This window comes from Daucus carota, chromosome 6 (assembly GCF_001625215.2).
Source record: "Daucus carota subsp. sativus chromosome 6, DH1 v3.0, whole genome shotgun sequence".
NCBI lineage: Eukaryota > Viridiplantae > Streptophyta > Magnoliopsida > Apiales > Apiaceae > Daucus > Daucus carota.
This window is the reverse complement of record NC_030386.2, coordinates 18,265,720-18,288,376: the sequence shown is the minus strand read 5'-3', so window position 1 is coordinate 18,288,376 and position 22,657 is coordinate 18,265,720.

Sequence of the window (22,657 nt, the reverse complement as noted above, 5' to 3'; positions counted from 1 at the left end):
CATGTGGAGGAGGGTATTGATCTTTCTTGGAGCATATTCTTCATTGTCTGCGAAATGAAGTGAAATTTCTGTACCATCACCAACTAATCTTTGTATCAAGTCATTGTAGATTTATATATAAACACAAACTTGATATCTGTACCATCACCAACTAATCTTTGTATCAAGTCATTGTAGATTTATATATAAACACAAACTTGATATACAGGTTGGAAATTGTGTGAACAATGAAGATCCATGAGGAAGTATTCTGAAACCGTAAGGAAGAATAGCTCGGGAATTAAGACTGCTGCCACCTAGTATCACATCCATACTGCCAATTTCAGTGGAGGCAAACACAATGTGGGATGCAACAGAATCACTCAAGCTTTCCTGAAGTAGAATGTGCACCGGGCTCATAGTCATCTGCAATATTTTAAGTTTGAGTCATAGTCGCAATTATATGTTCTAGTGGTAAGAATGGAACAATTAAGGAGACATGTATGTAGTTTTATGTAGTGACCCTCCGGTGAAAGCACATGAAACGTCATTAATTACTGCTAACTACATGAATGTCCACAAAAGAGATATATTTTCTACCTATACTCTGGTGCAGAAGCTTGATTTGAACGGTGAGTTCTTCCCAACTGCTGAATCGCATGATCAGCACTCCAGGGTAATTCTAGGGTGAAATTTTCTTGGAGCATCTTCTTCATTGTTTACTGCATATCGAAGAACAACATATACTCCATTTGAATAAAAAAATTCATCTATAAAATAAAGATAATACCAACGAAATCTATGTTCTATTCTAATTTTGATTTTGGTACAATTTGAAATAAATTCAAAATTTGAAGATGATGAAATACAAGAATTTATGTATAATCACTTCTAATCAAATCAAAATGAAATAGATATCCATGGTGTATGTGTGTATATAAGAATGCTTAAATTTCATCATCTTCAAAATTTTGAATTATACTTAAAATTGAACCAAAATCAAAATTAGATATAGAACATAGATTTCACCGGTTTTATCTTTATTTTACAGATGAATTTTTTTTATTCAAATGGAGAGTATGTTGTTCTTCGATTCAGTAAACAATGAAGAAGATGCTCCAAGAACAATCGAGATCCATAAACAGCCCTTGCAGTTCGAAAGCGGAACTGGATGCGCTTGGGGGCATGCATATGTTACTCCTTTGTCATCCAGGTAAATTATTAGTTTTGATAATTAGTACTTAATTATGTGAGTTAAAGTAAATACTTGTGATTCTGTTGTCTGGTCTAATTAATGAGATAATTCCTTTCTTATTTTGCTAAATAGTGAGATTATTCTTGTCAGTATGATTATGGATTTTTATAGTTTGTGCAACGAAGCAAACGCGGACCAGGCACCTTCAAAAAATTCCGGAAATGTAACTAATTGCCATTTCCCTCGCTAAAATATGCAAGAACCCAGGGCAAACCTTAAGACCGCAATTTTTATATATAACCCTGTTATCTGCGGTAAACTTTGCCCTCATTTCTCTGTAACCTTTCCTTTTCGGTTTTTTTTTGGCAACTTCATTAGGATACAGTAGAGCTGAACAAAAGGACCAGCCTGCTAGGCCCAGGACTGATCCTTAAAAAGTCCAGGCCTTTTCTTAATTAACTGGACCGGGCTTTTTAATAATCGGGCCGGGCCGGGCCTGATAAATTGTATAAAATGGTGGACTGCAACAGGCCTGATAGATCAGCCCAGGTTAACCGGGCTTTGACCCGGGCTTTTCCTTTATAAATCAGTTATACAGAAATAATTTATATACCGTGTTATTACTTATTCCTAGTAACTCCTCTCTCTCTCTCATCATCTGTCTATGTAAAACCCTCACATTCTCTCTAGAAAATCTCTACCCAAATCTTACATAAAAATCTCTTCTTCCCTCAATTTTAGAAGTTAGCTAAAAAGTTAATGTTTTGTGGAGGAAAAAAGTGGGAGAAATAACAAGAAATGGAAGCTCATCTGATGATTTGGTATCATCAGCTTGGAAGGGATTTAAAGGAAATCAATATCATAGATCTCTTACTTACTCGGACGGTTCGGATTCACCATCGCTTAATGGTAGTGTTCCTGTTTTCACCACTGTAGTTGCTACTGTAATTAGAGCTCCTCCTAAAAATTTCAAGGTTGTTAGGAAAAAATGGGCTTGCTATTCGGTTTCAATCCATGTTTCGTGGATTTCTGATTTTGGGTTTATGTTATTTTCATAATCTGATTAGCTCTGTAGAACTACTTTTTGATTTTGTTTTTTGTACTTTAGGTCCTCATCATCCTTTAAGTTGATTTTGATCTTTATGGATGGGAAAATGAATTTTTTTATCATTCAACTATCACTTTTTTTAGAAATCTACCACTCATCTTTTAATTGACTCATAATTAACACTGAACTAATTAAAATATTTGATCTTAGTCACTCCGTCAATTTTCTAAACGGACGTTAACTATTTTGTCCGTGTGGATGCAGTAATACAAATGGCTGACAAAAAGAAATAAAAAATAATTATAATTCGAGAATACGATCAAAATAAGAATAAATTTAATACACCGCTTGTTTTTAATATTAAAAGATTATATTTAATATTTAGTCGGAGTGAAAATCAGTTGTTTTTAATATTAAAATATTATATTTAATATTTAGTTATTATTATAGTAGTTATTTAATAACAAATATATTTATTATATCATAAATTCTATGATTGTTCATATTTAAAATAATATTGTATCTTATTTTAATAATTTATTATATATATTTCGATTGAGAAAAATTTGTAAAAATTAATCGGGTTTCAAAAATTGGATCGGTCAACAACTTTACAATAGATTAATCGGGGATTTATCGGTCAAATTGAGGATTTTTAGAATACTGGCTACGAGGTGCAATGCTTGAAATTAGAGCGGAGAATCATCATGAAGGTGAATTTGAGAAGAAACAAGGTATATATTACTATATGAGAGGTATACCGATTAGATTTAGGTGCATTTACAGTAGATCGTTTTAGAACACTAATTTTTAAATTCCCCCCATCTCACTCTTTAGCTGTAGTTTTTATGCTTCAACATTTTCTTTTTTATTTTAACTCATTTATAAATCAGCAATGTCAGCGAGTCACATCAGCAAAATAAAACTACACTGGCATCCCAATTTAACGGAACTTAACAGAGTGGTAAACTTCTAGTGCCCATATAACGTTAGTGATAAAAAATAAAAACATAATAGATGGGTGGTAAATTTCTAAAAGGAGTAATAGTTGAATGACAAAAAAATTCATTTTCCCTTTATGGATATACAAATTGATATGAAGATGCGCAGATTCATCGGGTTTTTGTCTAGGATAAACAGGCTTTTATCTGGACCGGTGGTCAGACTTTATCCCGGCTTTTATCTGGGCCGGGCCAGATTATTTTTCGGGCCGGGTCGGGTCAGGTTTTTATCATAAAACCAAGGACTTGTAAGGACTTGCAGGCCAGTCCTAGATCGGTCCGGGCTTTTTATATCCAGGCTTTATCTGAGCTTTTTATCAGGCCAATCCAGATAGGCTTTCTGAGCCCGGTCTTTTTGTTCAGCTCTAGCATACAGAGAGTAAAATGCATTATATCTGTCAGATGAAATGCATACTGCCTTTACAATTTGGTGCATATATATGGCAACAAAATTTCTAAAATTAATCTACTTGATAGTACTCGTGCCTTCTCTACTACCAGTCCTTTTATAATATTTAGCGATGCATATTTTGCAGATTATCTCAAGTTTTTGGCTGAAACAAAATTATTGGCTGATGAAATGGGGGAAGATCATATCTGGAGTGAAATATCCTTCAGGGAAGCCACAGAACAAGATAAGGAGAGAATAAAGTCGGTTTTAGATAGTGAAGGGTCCTTTCCTGGGAACGCTGGCTGGGCTGCAAAGCGAGGGGCAAATCTTTCTTGCAGTGCCAACCTAAGTCAATATACTTCAGCTGATGTAACGCCTAGCAAATCATCAAGAAGTCACACAATTTGTTCAGCTGATGTAATGCCTAGCAAATCATCAAGAAGTCACACAATTTGTTTATCCTCTAAGAGAACCAAAGCCACATTGAAGACGAAGAGACTTGCTTATATTGAACCTACATCAAGGGGCAAGTCTCCTGTAGCTGAAGAATTTGTGAAGGCACCGAAAGATCAATGTATCATTGTATACAAAAGGACTTACAAGAATAAGCAGTAGGTAAAGGCAGTCCAGGAGGAGACTCCTCTGCCTGAACAGAACCAGGACCATGGCACTAAAAAGTCGGAAGGTGGACCGAGGACTAGACTCAGGTCAAGAACTGCAAAACACCCTCTCAAGAAGGCTACTCAAGTGAAAAGACGAGCTCATTTCTAGTTTAACATGTCCTTGGAAATTCCTTCACATTGCCGTCGATTCAAGCAGCTTCATTAAGCCTTTTCAATTTCAGAATAGAATTTTCAGACACAAAGGAGTTAATGTACATAATGTTGTCTTACATTTAGATGAACCAAACTACATGACAAAAATTTATGCAATTATAGACTATAGTGCTCATATCTTCTGTATATTAATTTTTGTTTTGTTTATATGCCATGGATTTGATAGATGGTTAAGCACGTTTTAAGTACAGAATCACTGTACATTCTGCAAGGAACTGCACGAGGAAAATGTATATGTATATCTTGTAAAAGTACAAAATTAAGAACAAAACATTCTTTTGGATAAATTTATTACTACCTATCCAATCTTGGTACTTTATATATACATAAAATACGATAAATACACACATTAAAAATCCTGCTCATTTCTTTCTTAAATTTATTTATATTCTCGACACTAGTTCCAGTGACAACCAGATCGTCTACATATATAAACTGCAACCACCAAAACTTCTCCTCCCTCTCGCCTTGTGTAAACAGCATGCTCATAAGGACATTTAACAAATCCCAACTCTCCTAAACACTTGCTTAAACGAGCGTACCATGCTCTGGGTGCTTGACGCAAGCCGTACAAAGCTTTTATCAGCTTATACACCTTGTACTCTTGTCCCTTCTTCAGAAAACCCTCTGGTTGCACTACATAAACCTCCTCCTGAAGCTCTCCATTAAGGAATGCCGATTTGACATCCAAATGATGCACTTCCCAGGCGTTTTTGGCTGCTAGTGCAAGTGAGAGTCTCACCGTTTCAAGTCTGGTAACCGGGGCAAACGCTTCTTCATAAACCACACCCTGTTGTTGTACGCAACCTTTTGCGACTAACCGTGCATGCTTTATGCTTTACAATATTACCATCAGCATCCTTTTTTAGTTTGAAAACCCACTTCAATCCGATTGCTTTGTGGCCAGCTGGTAATTCAGTCAACTGCCCCATGTCTTGTTGTGTTCAATAGCATCTATTTCTGTTTTAATCGCCTTTCTCCATTCCTCCTTTTCTGCAGCTTGCTTATAAGTGGTTGGTTCATCAATTGTGATCATCATTAGCTCATCATCTATCAACTCAACTTCTGGTGCCTAATTGTATATGTCACTGAGGAGTCTCATTTGCTTAGGCTTACTAGTCGGTGACTCTGATTCACTCTCCACTGAAATTTGCGGACTCATCTGGGTCTATGAGCATGTACATGTGTACTGCCCTGTAGCTGAGAGTCCCACGGCCAGCTCTTGGCTTCATCAAAAACGACGTCCCTACTGACTAAAACAGTTTCCTTTATCCTTCCCCTGGATTCATTTTATTAATCCATAACTTTAGCAGCAAGCACCAGCCCGTAGATCCACTTGGTCTCCAAATGCGTGTGTAATGACACCGCTTCTAAACAATTTGCTGAAACCAGGATAAGAACATTTGACTAACCCCCCACCCTGCAGTTGCTTGAATAAACAGTCTGCTGGTAATCAAACTCCTATATAAACAACCAGCACCAAGTTATTCAATTACACACACAAACTTGCATAAAGCATTCCTTTTTATAACAAGCTAGTAGTTTTCAAACTTCTACACAACCTCGCCAGCAGAAACTCACTTGTTCATCTTATTTTGAAATGGTATTCCTCGTTCACAAACTGGCCTTCCATCACCACCACAACCACCATCCGTCCGAGGCTTTATTGGTTTCCTTGCAAGCTTTCCGCTCAGAGGTATCAAATTCCTTGGCAAAGCTCAGAGGTATCCATCAAATGGCTTCAAGAATGTTTTGAGGTTTTACCTGTTATTAACAGAGCTTTTGCAAAGTTGGTGGTTGAGATAGATTATCCCATGACTCAGTGGGAGGTTTCGAGCATGGAGGAGTATCTTGGTTACAGCTTGACCTTGTTGGATTCGTTAAATTCAATAAGCTCTGTTTTGTCTCAACTAAGTCAAGCCCGTGTTTTGCTATCTCATGCCTTAAGCGTAAATGAGAATACTTTGGTTGAATTTAGGCCACTAACTAAGATTATTTACAAAAATTTTGGTAATGATCTGAAAGCTATTAATGTGGCCGGAGAGAGCAAAAGAAAGGGTGTTCACGGAAATGAGTTGGTTCTTCATGAAGCATTATTGGTTTTAAAGAATATTGGATCATGGGTATGCAGTGTAGTGGCATCAGGGTTATGCAGTGATGCTGAGCCATACTTGAAGATGAAGAAATCAGCTGAAAAATACGTTTTTTCTTCGCTAATTGCTCTTGACTCGATTGTTAACCAGAAGATAGTCCAGAACAAAGAAATTGTGAAGGAAATGAAAGCAGTCAATGATGCAGTGAAAGGCCATGTTTTAGCTAATGGTAAAGGTGCTGACTTCTCCAAAGAATTGCAGGGAAGACTAGAGGCGATTGAGAAGGCGCAAACAGGGATTGAAGGCGCTGTCGACTTGATGTTCTCATATGTGTTGACAGTGAGGAAAGAATTGATTAATACCCTCAGGCAGTGAAAGCAATAGGAAGAATTTGAGTTTATTCTCACAATTTGGAAAGACAGAGAGCAGCTAGTGTATTTTTGTTATAGTATGACCCTAATTCACTGAGCTAATCTTGGTCTTTCTTTGTATATAAATTGTACAATAGTATACAGCATACATATATTAAGAATATAAGTGATATAATGTAATGTAGTGACATGTCTGAAATATTTCACAATGTCTGGAATATGATATAACAGAACAAAATATGCACAAACCAGCCAGGGCAGGAATCACATAAGAATCTAACTTTCTAAAATTCGAATGGGGGTTCTTATTCAACATTTTCCTTCTCTGGTTCTCTTTGTGCAAATGAAAAATATGTATACAACCAATTATGCTCATTTCCCCCATAACATAGAGTACCTTAGTTGCAAGGCTTGTTCTCAGCCATGCCTTCACATCCAGTTTCTTGACTTTCGCCGCCATAAATTTACAGTAAAAGTTTACACTGTCACACTGATATAAAACTTGCCAGCAACAACTGTGTAGCTCCTTAACCTGAAGATAGTGTCATAGTAAGAAGGACCATCAATGAAACGGAAGGGAAACAATGAAACATCTTTTTCTAGAATATGCAAACTCCGGAGACTTATTTTATTAAAACAAGAGTTGAGAACGCCAAAAAGATTATGAGTATCACAAATTGGTTGGACTTTGTTAATATAATATAACTACAAGAATGAGTCAAGTCCCCCATTTATTTGGAGTCCCCATATGTTTTGCACGTACAATATAGGTTAAAATATTACAAAATATATTACTTTTTCGAATGAGGTTCCACAAACATCATTATTTTATTGAAAATTTTGTAGAACATTCGAAAAATAATATATATTCTAATATTGTTAGCTATATTTTACGTGCAGAACATATGTAGACTCCAAGACTCCAAATAAATGCGGAGTCCAATGAACTTGACTCAGTTCTGAGTTATAAATCTAGAGATGTATTACATATATAATATTAATGTATATTTATCCATGAATTGACATGAAGAGAAAGTTTACCATCTAATTCTCAGATATGCAGAGATGACCGAGGACACTTAGACAATAAAACTTTAATGCTCGACAAGAAAACACCCATAAGTGGTCCTTTCTCCTTTTCGTTCTTTATTCCTGTCAAGTACCCTGAAAAAGCAAACACAAATAAAAGAATCATAAGAAGTTTTTATATACAAAATAAATCATAAAATCAATTAAAACTGCAGAAAGAAAAGCACACCAACCAACTAATAAAATATATAGGGATTCTTAGAGAATAAGGACATAGAAGAAGTAAAATAATTATAAAATCTACACCAAAGAGATAATGAAATCTCTTTGGTTAGATACTGAAGACTTAATACAAAAATATAAATCTCATATCTTGGACAAAATTTTTCATATAACTCAATTTGATTTCTGACAAACATGTTTCTTTTTTATAATTCAAACTGTTTTCCTATTGAAGAAATTAGTCTCTTTATGAACGTAGTTCTTGAGTTTTTATTACAGAATTATGTGGTGTTAGATTATGGGAAGTTCTTGAGGTTAACTCAGGACTTTATTTAACTACTTGATCTCATTCTGAAAGTTCTATACAATTAAGCTTTATATTTTGCGCACCTCAGTAAATGTCTTTATCACGACGCCTATGATTGAGCTAAAAATTGAGGTGCTTACCGAGTACATGACCCTGTTTGCTTATTTGCATCGATCATTTAATCAGAGATGGCTTGTTAGTTGTTTGTTATATATTGAATACCTCCACCTTTCCCAACATGAGCTTGCTGCAGTTGATTCCTGTATTGGAAAAGCTTTCAGAGTTGTGGTCTGTGGGTGCTATACTTGCTGCTACTGCTTGGTACGTACTTAGGATGGTCCATTGTCTCAACCTTCGTCTCGAAGTAGGCATATTACTACAAGCGGTGCTTAAACTAATAGAATACAGAATTTGATAGCAACCTGCAGTACCACTTCTTGATTCACATCAAAATTCATTTTGTTTTACTTATACAACTGGTTTTCGTTTAATAACATTAATTTTAAATGCTTTTACAAAGCTGAAACAAGGACTAGAGATTTATTGTATAGCAATAAAATGGGATCAGTGACTAAAGAGAGTTATGCCTGGCTATAGCAGCTATTACAATCGATTTATCCCCATACCAGAAGCTAGCACAAACGAATCTAAATATTGCAACACTGTAACTTGCAAGTTGCCGCATCCTTTACTTCCAATTTGCATTCTCGTATTCTAGTTTGTGCACTGAGAAGTATGTGTAAAACCCATAGCTGCAGAAGGAAGAGAAGAGTAAAATGATCTAGGATATGATATCAGAATTGTGTAGTCTTTCAAACAAATAAAACTACCATAAAATTCTACTTGGCACTTATGGCCAATTGACATAACTTATTTTAATTTTTTACAAAGCCATCATATTTTAGTACTTTTTCTTGTTTTTCAACAACGCAAATCTGACTGTTTCATTTCTAGAGATAAGGGGATTCAGACCTTGTTTATTATACGAAAGATCGTATCCTTCTCTTAAACCCAAAGCTGTCATTTTTTATTGTGTCTTGAAAACGGAACAGACTCTGTCCAGTGTAGTGTAATAACTCTAAAGCATATGTTTGTAGCAGATAAACCGCACTAAACGGAAAACCCTCAACACAAACAACTTAGATATAAACCGAAGGAAAGCTACCAGTAAAGTTAATTTTGGGGCAGTAGCAGACCATCGGATTGGCCAAAACAATGATCTGATTGGCTCTTACTACCATCCGCCTGAATTATATAAACTTATTGAGGAAAGCTCGGATCCCGAACCAGAGCCGATTGCTCCTCTCTTCTTTCTCAAATCCTATGTCATTACAGCCTGCCGGGCCTATTCCTTATCCGTTTGGTTATAAGCCTGCTCAGGTATAATCTATATTGTCACTCGCTCTTGGACCATCTCTAGAAATGACAAATCAAGAAAAACAGCATACTCAAGATGATAATTGTGCAAAAAGCTTGAGTTCAAGCATAAATTATCACTAACCAGAAGGTATAAAATCACTAATACCCTACTTGGTTCATCCAAAATTTTCTTCATAGTATACTTTTTCTAAAATCTATTTATAAGACATTAATCCTTCCATAAAACTAGCTTACTTTTTCTACCCCATAAATACAAATACTAACCAGTATAATTTTTATTATTAAAATCAGCATTAGCACTTTCAAAAAATCAGCATTAGCAGAGTGTCAATTACTCACAATTATAGATTATCATGATAAAATTGCCCAAACTAATTTCATATATCATATATGCATTCTCGACATTAATCTGATTATAGAATTGTCACCAATATGCCAAAATGAACCTTGTCATTCTGTTTGAATATTTCTAACATCAGCTATTTTTAATGCAAAAGACTACGGAAATTTAATCACCAGTATAGCTTCATAACAGGGAATCAGAAAGTGCTTATTTTTTCTAAGGATAAGCCAATATTATAGAATTGAACCTTATTTCGTTTTGCTCAACTCTTCCATACTGACTCAATTTTGAGTTGATCAATAGCAAAATAGTCTAACAACCACAGAGTTTCCAACACACAATCTAGTAAATAATCCATTAAAGCCTTGAAGGTGAGAAAAACAACACATACCATTTTCGAAAGTCTCAATTTCCTCTTGTTATTCTTCTTTACAAGCAAAAGTAGCATCTCTTTCTCCTTATCATCTATCCCCTTCTAGTCACCCGGAATTGTTTAGCCGAAGCCTAAGCATACAATAATAACGGACGAAAATTAGTGATCAGTACCCAAATTCTAAACCACAACACATCTGGTTGTATTTTTTATTAACATAAAACTGAATCAGTAAAGTGAATAAACATTTGAAGGTCACTACATAATAAGTTCACATTGCTTAATCAATAAAATCTCACTCTCTCAATTGCATATTTTATCTATCCAGGAGATCTGAGAAGTATTAATAAAGTTTCTATATATAAATTCTTATATTTCCATCTTTTTAAGGAATAAAAATGATTTGTGCCTTGCAAGTAAACATAATCTATATTTTGGGGAAAAAATAAATTGTAAATGCTCCATTTCTATTTAGCTATTCAAGTTGGCAACTTTGTTTTAACATTGTCCAAAAAAGATAATTGATTATATAAATAAGCCATAATTTGGCCTAAGTACCCACCGACCGACCAAAATATGTTTAATTTTTGATTTGATTGGATCATATTTTACCTATATATTGAATTCTATATTCTTCTCACCTTTTGAATATTATTTTTATGTTTGAAATCAATCTGAAATAAAAATTTGGTCCAAATTTTAATGTTGTATATATAGTCAAAGAAATGGTTTAATTTGAAATTAGATGTATTACTCCCTCCGTCCTCTTAAGAAAATGTTAGTTGGATATCTTGTTTTCATACATATCCCTAATAAATGTAATGAATTAGATAGAGTTGTGTATATATATATGCTAGTCAAACATTGGAAGTTGTTACTTTTTGAAAAAACATACAAAAAGTTGCTTTGAAAAGAGAAGTGGACAAATAATTTGGGACAATTTTTTTTTTCAAAAGTGGACATGTAAAAGGGGACGGAGGGAGTACTATCTATTTCAAACTTTGGGTTAAGGATGTGTGTTAAGGATTTTAAAACCATAATTACCTATGATATGTATTTATCTTAAAAACTAGGTAGATTTGATATGTTTTTGAATATAATTAGTTTGAATTTAAATGTTAACACCAATTTTGTTTTATATCAGTTTAGTTTGTTGTATAGTCTTGATAATCATAATAGATATTTGGTTTGTTATTTCATATATTACCAATATTTAATATATAGAATAATTAAAAAAAACTAGTTATATTTAATATAAAGGGATTTACCATCACTAGCTTGTACAAACCACTCATGTGTTTTTTTTTTTTTTACAAATGCAAGAAGATTTCATTAACTTGAATATAATACAGTCGGGACAAACCCCCAATTATCGATACAACCCCGTGGTAAAACAAATAACATACTAAAAACAATTAGATGATTTGTTTCCTGATCGTTTAACACATTCAAAATTTTTGAAGCTAAAAACGAAATCAAAGACATCCCCAGCGATCCAAATTGCACCAAAATCTTTGGTTACAGTAACATCACAATTGACCATATCACATAAAAACTATTGTTAGCCCAATGTTCAGAAGCACCAATCGCATAAATCGAGATTGGAGAAGTGGCACCACAGCTATCTACATGCCGAATACCAGCTATAGACCTGCCGAAGTCACCCCAGCTTTCTACATGCCGGATAACAGCTATAGACATGCCGAAAGTGTAAACACGTGAATGATGAACAATCTTTGGTTGTGAAAGGTGAGTTCTTGAATTATCACTACCGTCCCAGATTCGATACAGTTTTTGTAGATCACCAAAAATATCAATAAACTCGTTCTCAACAGATCCAACACGAAATAAACCCAATCATGACTAAACAAAAACATAACAAACACTCCAAAAAGAGAGACAAAACATATACTCCAAGAGGAGAGACACACAAACACCTAAAAACTTGGGTTTTATTGAAAAGAAATTAACGAGAGTAAAAGATAGATAATGAAGGGTTTGGACTTTCCATCGGAGAAAACCAGTAGAAGCCCCTCGATTTACTTGAAAAAGGACAAACTCTAATGGAGGAGGAAGAGAGGAGGGAGGTAAATGTATTTTCACCATATATATATATAGCTATTTATAAGAGCCGTGTTAAATCATATTTTTTGACATTATTTATTAAAATAATTTATACCTTATTGTAGCTTTGTTAAAAGATAAATGCCGTCTCCCCAACACAAAACATCCCACATACATAACGAAATAATAATTTAATTCCTGTATTTTCCATTTTCCCATTTCATTTCTCTCGCGACAGTTTCTATCCCCGCATCATCCCTCTCTATAACCATATCCCTTTCACCCTCCCTCTATTACCCTCTATCTTCCACCTAACCTCCCTCACAATCTTACATGACTTCGATTCCGTCTTGTTTATAGTTCAATTCAATTGATAGCTTGAAGAACTATCCTTTATTGGAGTCCCAACTTAGATCTGGATTGAAAAATCACAACTTTGGGACCTAGCTTTGACCCGGCTGAATTTGTAACCCGATTGGTTTGATTGGATTTCAGGGTTTTGAATAGATGAATTGGATTTTGGGGTTTCATAACACATCTTCTTTTTCTCGGTTTTATGTAGGTATATAATCTCAGTTTCTTCAATTGCATGTTATAATCTTACATTTATTATCTTAATTCATTGTCCAAGGTCATGTTTTACTGATTTTTCGGTGGATGAGAACATGTGACTTTAGGGTCTTTTTTAGAATGTATGCAAAAAAATATTTTATTTTATCAAAAAATTTTCGTAATTCGATTTCCTTTGCCTTCGCTAAGTGTGCATTAATGAGAATCATAAAGCGTTTGAGTGAAATAAAACATATTTTAATTTTTATTTAGGAAACCCTCGAGGTCATTCTAATTGCCAGTTTTTTATTTTGTAACATTTGTGTGTCATATATATATTTCTTTGTATCCAACACTCGCATACTCGGGAAATTTCTAAATAATTCTACATTCTTCCATACCACTCTATAAAAGAAACCAGTCTTATATTCTTCACCTTCATTCCAAACCATCGTCACTTTTATCTTCTTTTCTCTTTCTTTTATGCTCACATACCATATATGTCTTATTTTCACAAGTGATAAATTGTTTGCGTGATATGAATGATATATATGTGTAGCTTTCAACCACATATTAAATTGGTGACTGATGGCCTAAATAAGTTTAAGCATTCTTATACACACACATACACCATGGATATCTATTTCATTTTGATATGATTAGAAGTGATTATACATAAATTCTTAAATTTCATCATCTTCAAAATTTTGAATTATATTTAAAATTGAACCAAAATCAAAATTAGATATAGAACATAGATTTCATTGGCTTTAACTTTATTTTACAGATGATTTTTTTTATTCAAATGGAGAGTATGTTGTTCTTCGATGCAGTAAACAATGAAGAAGATGCTCCAAGAACAATCAAGATCCATAAACAGCCCTTGCAGTTCGAAGGCGGAAATTTTATAGGTATGTTCTTCTTGCGTCGGTTAAAAAGCCGACGCTTAAAGTCTACTTCATCACGGCCAAACTGCGACACAAAAGACTTGTTAACTGACGCTAAAGGATTGGCCTATAGCGTTAGGTTGCAAAACAACAACGCTAAAGGGTTGACTTATGGCACCGTGTTTGTAGAATGCCATTGCCTAAAGTTCACTTAAAAATTAATATTATACCTTTTAGTGTTGGTTATATTTTACAAAATGCCGACCCTAAATGATTTTTTTATTATATTTATGTATGTATGTATGTATGTATGTATGTATGTATGTATAACTGAATTAAGTGACCGATTTGAGACCGTTTTAGTTTAGTGACCAACCTTATATATTGAGTCCACACTTTGGTGAGTCACTTGATTATTAACCCCCAAAGAATTTATCCTCACTTGCTCTTATATATAGCTTTGACCTATGAGGATGCCTCCGACTCTGAAACTGAGATAAGTTTCACCAGTATCCCCCTTTGATGAGGATTCCTCTCGATGGCATGTTTTCTGTCTTCAACATGCTTAGAAGTGAAACAGAAACTGGATGCGCTTGGGGGCATGCATATGTTACTCCTTTGTCATCCAGATAAATTATTAGTTTTGATAATTAGTACTTAATTATGTGAGATTATTCTTGTCAGTATGGTTATGGATCTTTATAGTTTGTGCAGCGAAGCAAACGCGGACCAGAAACCTTCAAAAAATTCCGGAAATGAAACTAATTGCCATTTCCCAGGTTAAAATATGCAAGAACCCAAGCCAAACCTTAAGACCCCAATTTTTATATATAACCCTGTTATCTGCTGTAAACTTGTATTCAATTACAGTAGAGAGATATCCTGTGCTCACAACTTTGCTCTCATTTCTCTGTAACGTTTTTTTGGCAACTTCATTAGCATACAGAGAGTAAAATGCATTATATCTGTCGATGAAATGCATACTGCCTTTACAATTTGGTGCATATATATGGCAACAAAATTTTTAAAATTAATCTACTTGATAGAACTCGTGCCTTCTCTGCTACCAGTCCTTTTATAATATTTAGCGATGCATATTTTGCAGATTATCCCAAGTTTTTGGCTGAAACAAAATTAGTGGCTGATGAACCGGGGGAAGATCATATTTGGAGTGAAATATCCTTCAGGGAAGCCACGGAACAAGATAAGGAGAGAATCAAGTCGGCTTTAGATAGTGAAGGGTTCTTTCCTGGGAACGCTGACTGGGCTGCAAAGCTGGGGGCAAATCTTTCTTGCAGTGCCAACCTAAGTCAATATACTTCAGCTGATGTAACGCCTAGCAAATCATCAAGAAGTCACACAATTTGTGTATCCTCTAGAGAACCAAAGCCACATTGAAGAGGAAGAGATTTGCTGATATGGAGCCTACATCAAGGGGCAAGTCTCCTGTAGCTGAAGAATCTGTGAAGGCACCGAAAGATCAACGTATCATTGTATACAAAAGGACTTACAAGAATAAGCAGAAGGTAAAGGCAGTCCAGGAGGAGACTCCTCTGCCTGAACAGAACCAGGACCATGGCACTGAAAAGTCGGAAGGTGGACCGAGGACTAGACTCAGGTCAAGAACTGCAAAACACGCCCTCCAAAGAAGGCTACTCAAGTGAAAAGACGAGCTCGTTTCTAGTTTAACATGTCCTTGGAAATTCCTTCACACTGCCGTCGATTCAGGCAGCTTCATTAAGCCTTTTCAATTTCAGAATAGAATTTTCAGACACAAAGGAGTTAATGTACATAATGTTGTCTTACATTTAGATGAACCAAACTACATGATAAAAATTTATGCAATTATAGACTATAGTGCTCATATCTTCTGTATATTAATTTTTATTTTGTTTATATGCCATGGATTTGATAGATGGTTAAGCAGGTTTTAAGTACAATATCACTGTACATTCTGCAAGGAACTGCAGGAGGAAAATGTAAGTACAAAATTAAGAACAAAACATTCTTTTGGAAAAAATAAATTTATTACTACCTATCCAGTCTTGGTACTTTATATATACATAAAATACGATAAATACACACATTAAAATCCGCTTTATTACCAAAACAAACTCCAGGCAGTCTGTTCTGGAGAGAGCTTTTTTAACTAAATTAAAGCGGGGTCTGAAATGTTTGGTGAGAATGGAGGGAATTAAAGAAAAACGAGAGATTTCAAATGAGTTTAATCGCCCTGTAAAAATATGAAATTAAGCAAGAAAAATAGTAAGCAACCTGTCATTCCAGCCTTTTCTATTACTTTCTTTGCATAAGCAGTCTGCCTGAGTTCAATGTGTCCATCTCTCTGATTAACCTCCATCCCCAGATAATAAGATAATTTCCTTTATCAAACACGACGTCCCTACTGACTAAAACAGTTTCCTTTATCCTTCCCCCTGATTCATTTTATTAATCCATAACTTTAGCAGCAAGCACCAGCCAGTAGATCCACTTGGTCTCCAAATGCGTGTGTAATGACACCGCTTCTAAACAATTTGCTGAAACCAGGATAAGAACATTTGACTAACCCCCCACCCCAGTTGCTTGAATAAACAGTCTGCTGGAATTCAAACTCCTATATAAACAACCAGCACCAAGTTATTCAATTACACACACAAACTTGCATAAAGCATTCCTTTTTATAACAAGCTAGTAGTTTTCAAACTTTTACAAACCTCGCCAGCAGAAACTCACTTGTTCATCTTATTTTGAAATGGTATTCCTGGTTCACAAACTGGCCTTCCATCACCACCACAATCATCATCCGTCCAAGGCTTTGTTGGTTTCCTTGCAAGCTTTTCGGTCAGAGGTATCGAATTCATTGGCAAAGCTCATCTTGAATTCAGACCCTGGACCATAATTCTTATCCATCAAATGGCTCCAAGAATGTTTTGAGGTTTTACCGGTTATTAACAGATCAGCTTTTGCAAAGTTCGTGGTTGAGATAGATTATCCCATGACTCAGTGGGAGGTTTCGAGCATGGAGGAGTATCTTCGTTACAGCTCGACCTTGTTGGATTCGTTAAATTCAATAAGCTCTGCTTTGTCTCAACTAAGTCATGCCCGTATTTTGTTGTCTCATGCCTTAAGCGTCAATCAGAATACTTCTGTCGAATTTAAGCCATTAACTAGGATTATTTACAAAAATTTTGGTAATGATCTGAAAGTTATTAATGTGGCCGGAGAGAGCAGAAGAAAGGGTGTTCACCGAAAAGAGTTGGTTCTTCATGAAGCATTATTGGTCTTAAAGAATATTGGATCATGGGTATGCAGTGTAGTGGCATTAGGCTTATGTAGTGATGCTGAGCCCTACTTGAAGATGAAGAAATCAGCTGAAAAATACGTTTTGTCTCCGCTAATTGCTCTTGATTCGATTGTTAATGAGAAGATAGTCCAGAAAAAAGAAATTGTGAAGGAAATGAAAGCAGTCAATGATGCAGTGAAAGGCCATGTTTTAGCTATAGCTAATGGTAAAGGTGCTGACTTCTCCAAAGAATTGCAGGGAAGACTGGAGGCGATTGAGAAGGCGCAAACAGGGATTAAAGGTGCTGTCGACTTGATGTTCTCATATATGTTGACAGTGAGGAAAGAATTGATTAATACCCTCAGGCAGCGAAAGCAATAGTAAGAATTTGAGTTTATTCTCACAATTTGGAAAGACAGAGAGCAGCTAGTGTATTTTTGTTATAGTATGACCCAAATTCACTGAGCTAATCTTGGTCTTTCTTTGTATATAAATTGTACAATAGTATACAGCATACATATATTAAGAATATAAGTGATATAATGTAATGTAGTGACATGTCTGAAATATTTCACAATGTCTGGAATATGATATAACAGAACAAAATAGTAAGATATAAAACTTACTATTTCGCCGCCATAAATTTACAGTAAAAGTTTACACTGTCACACTGATATAAAACTTGCCAGCAACAACTGTGTAGCTCCTTAACCTGAAGATAGTGTCATAGTAAGAAGGACCATCAATGAAACGGACGGGAAACAATGAAACATCTTTTTCGAGAATATGCAAACTCCGAAGACTTATTTTATTAAAACAAGAGTTGAGAACGCCAAAAAGATTATGAGTATCACAAATTGGTTGGACTTTGTTAATATAATATAACTACAAGAATGAGTCAAGTCCCCCATTTATTTGGAGTCCCCACATGTTTTGCACGTACAATATAGGTTAAAATATTACAAAATATATTATTTTTTCGAATGATGTTCCACAAACATCATTATTTTATTGAAAATTTTGTAGAACATTCGAAAAATAATATATATTATAATATTTTTAGCTATATTTTACGTGCAGAACATATGTAGACTCCAAGCTCCAAATAAATGGGGAGTCCAATGAACTTGACTTAGTTCTGAGCTATAAATCTAGAGATGTATTACATATATAATATTAATGTATATTTATCCTTGAATTGACATTTAAGAACTTCAAACCAATTTGCAACAAAGAGGATAATAATCAACCATACTGCTTGTTTCAAACTTATATATAAATAATCCGCCGCTAACCATTTGATCATCAACATACACACACTTACATAAGGCCTCCCTTCTTGATATCTTGTACCAATCAGCACATCAAACACTCTGTATTCAAGAACAAGCTAGTAATTTTGGAGCTTCTACGTGCAACCTCCTCAGCAAAAACTCAGCTGTTAATTTTATTTTAAAATGACATTCTTGGTTCACTGCGTTCCATCACCATTCACCACAGCAACCACCATGCATCAGAAGGGTTTTGATACTGAGATGATCAAAATTTTTAATATTTTAAATTTTCTAGTACAAAAGATATAAATAAAAATTTATGTACTTGATTGGGATTTAAAATTAATTTAAATTTATATGCTCCCATTTTACTAGTGTCAAAAACATTATAGGCTTAATGACCTTTTAGCCCTTGAGGTTTGGATAAATGTTTCGATGCGGCCTCGATGTTTAAAGTCATTCGATTCAACCCTCCAAATTTTCCGAATGTACCTTTTAGCCCTTATGGCGTATACCGGTATATAAGGGGGTGGACAAAGTTGACATTTCACACGTGAGGGTTAAAAAAGTATTAAACATCGAAGGTTAAAAGGAACATCTAATGTATTTTAATGTATTTTTTATGGGTTAAAAGGAACGAGATGTATACTTTAAGGGCTTAAAGGTATGCCCAAACTTTATCTTGAATATGAACTGTCAAGTTTACCCTCCGTTATATACCGTTAACTGAAAAAAGAGCTAAAAGGTACAATAGTGAAACTTTAAGGGTTGAATCGAACGACTTTAAACATCGAGGCCGCATCGGAACATCCATCCAAACTTCGAAGGCTAAAAGGTCATTAAGCCAACATTATATATATCAAGGCCAAAAAAGAAGATATATCATGAGCAAGTATTGTATAACTTGAACTAGAAGAGCCATGTGGAGGAGGGTATTGATCTTTCTTGGAGCATATTCTTCTTTGTCTGCGAAATGAAGTGAAATTTCTGTACCATCACCAACTAATCTTTGTATCAAGTCATTGTAGATTTATATATAAACACAAACTTGATATACAGGTTGGAAATGAAGTGTATCATAACTTCTCTATTAATATGTTTGTATGCCCGCATACTTATAAAAGTAATTTATGGAACTCATACCTTCCGTGATGCTGAATATCAGTAGAAAATAAAAGTAATTTGTCAAAAATATCTTGACAGAATATTCAAAAGTACTTATAAGTTCCTGTGGAATACAGATAATATTTTCTCATACATGAGAATTCAATTTCTTACCTACTTCCCTAAACTATTACTCCATCAGACTATGAGCTATAGACTTGCAAGTTTCTAATGAAACTTTCTTCTGGCATCACAAATACTCTCTTCTGGCACTAGTTTAAGTTGAGGTATTAGCATCAACTACACCAAATGCATTCTTAATATTTTGACAGCTGCATCTGAGATATCCTACTGCTGTGGAGACATCTTCACAATTTACGGCGTCCACAGGAGATTCCTTGGTCAGTGCCTGGAACGACGCGGTCAAGAGAGTGCCACTGGAGCCTTGTGTGAACAATGAAGATCCATGAGGAGGTATTGTGAAACCGGAAGGAAGAATAGCTAGGGAATTAAGACTGCTGCCACCTAGTATCACATCTATATATACTGCCAATTTCAGTGGAGGCAAACACAATGTGGGATGCAATGGAATCACTCCAACTTTCCTGAAGTAGAATGTGCACCGGGCTCGTAGTCATCTGCAATATTTTAAGTTTGAGTCATAGTCGCAATTATATGTTCTAGTGGTAAGAATGGAACAATTAAGGAGACATGTATGTAGTTTTATGTAGTCACCCTCCGTTGAAAAGCACATGAAACGCAGCATATTTAGCTGTTCGATTCATCAATGGATACAAAACAAAAGAAGTGAAGATTAGTATGAGAAGTCATTAATTACTGCTAACTACATGAATGTCCACAAAAGAGATATATTTTCTACCTATACTCTGGTGCAGAAGCTTGATTTGAACGGTGAGTTCTCCCCAACTGCTGAATCACGTGATCAGCACTCAAGGGTAATTCTAGGTGAAGTGTTCTTGGAGCATCTTCTTCATTGTTTACTGCATCGAAGAACTGTTAGTATTGGTGTCCTAGAGACAATACTATTGTGTTCTATCGTAGACATTTATGGATTATGTTTTATTGATTATTGAATAAATATTTATTATGTCTTTATTTACTGCGTAATAAATTGAAAGCATAATAAATGTCCTTGGAATATTATATGTAATTCTATATCTCTAAGTACGTGACTTAGAAATGAGATTATGAGAATAATATCAATATTTCTAAATGTCCCTAGTCGAGTATTATTGTAAAGGGACAATAATGATGCATTAAGACTAGTATGTTTGTTGACTGATGATCACATCTCATTGATCATAGGTATAGTGATGCTAAAGTCAAGAACATAAGTGCATGTATCGACACATGGCACTGGAATGACCCACCGTGAGATTTTACATGTTAATAAGTGTCATTGGAAATTCTCACTGTGATAATGATGTAATGATCCTATGACTTGATATCATTATATTTCTATATAAGAATTAATATACTTTGGTTGCACTAAAAGTTACCTTTGACCGGGTGATGATGAAATGTACATTGGGTATATTATGAATCGTATGAGAAATATGAATGATCTAGAAAGGATTTAACCCTCCTATTTTAGGAGTGATATTATTGGCCTCTTGATTGAGTGAGACTATAAAATGCATGGCCGTGCTCAAATATTGATTTGTTTCATAGTCTACTCATTGATCAAGGAAATTCGGATTAAACGATGAAGAGGATGACACAATACATGCCTTGAGTTTGATCTATAATATAAGGTTAAAGGGATTATATTACATTGTACATTATTCACAAAAGGTTTAATTGAATCACCAATTATTATTATTACTTGGGTAGCAATGATGTATTATTAGATGCCGCTCATTGTTTATAATTTTATTATTGGATATTAAAATTATTGCCAACGTAATAATAACCTAAAGGGTCACACACTTAGAACGTTTAAAGGAGTTTTGATTTAAATTCTGAATTTAAATTAAATGATTAAGTTCGAAATAAATTGTTTAATTGAGCCGGTCTTAATTAAGTAATTAGAATTTCGAATTTAATATTAAAACCAAAATCGGATTAGGTTTGGAGAAGCCCAAATCCGATTAGGGTTTGGCCCATCTATCTCTCTTCCCTATAAATACATAATGATGTATTGTTTTAGGGTCAAGGGCTTATAAAATTCGTTTTATTAAAACCCTAGCAGCTCTACATCAGAGAGAGGCTAGAGAGAGAGAGAGAGGCTGCATTCGGCTAGTATCGGCTCCGGTGATCTTTGGCGATCAGACGTTCGTGTGGACTGCTTAGAGACGCGATCCTTAGACCGAGGGCTGCGTGGTGATTGCTTGTTCCGGACCTCCATCTTTCGCTAACGTAAAGCTTCAATAAGGTATTATTTCGTATCTCCATGATCAGCCATACTTTATAGATGGATCCTCGGTTAGGGTTTCGGAAAATTTTGATTTTACGTCGATTATCCGCTGCGTTTGATGCCTCGAAACCCAACAAGAACAACATATGCTCCATTTGAATAAAAAAAAATTCATCTATAAAATAAAGATAATACCAACCAAATCTATGTTCTATTCTAATTTTTATTTTGGTACAATTTGAAATATAATTCAAAATTTTGAAGATGATGAAATTAAAGAATTTATGAATAATCACTTCTAATCAAATCAAAATGAAATAGATATCCATGATGTATGTGTGTATATAAGAATGCTTCAAAAACTTATTTAGGCCATCACTTACCAATTCATTTGTGGTTGAAAGTTACGTATATATCGATCATATCACGCAAACAATTTAATCACTTGCGAAAATCAGACATATATGGAATGTGAGCATAAAAGAAAGAGAAAAGAAGACAAAAGAGATGATGGTATGGAATGAAGGTGAAGAATATAAGATTGGTTTCTT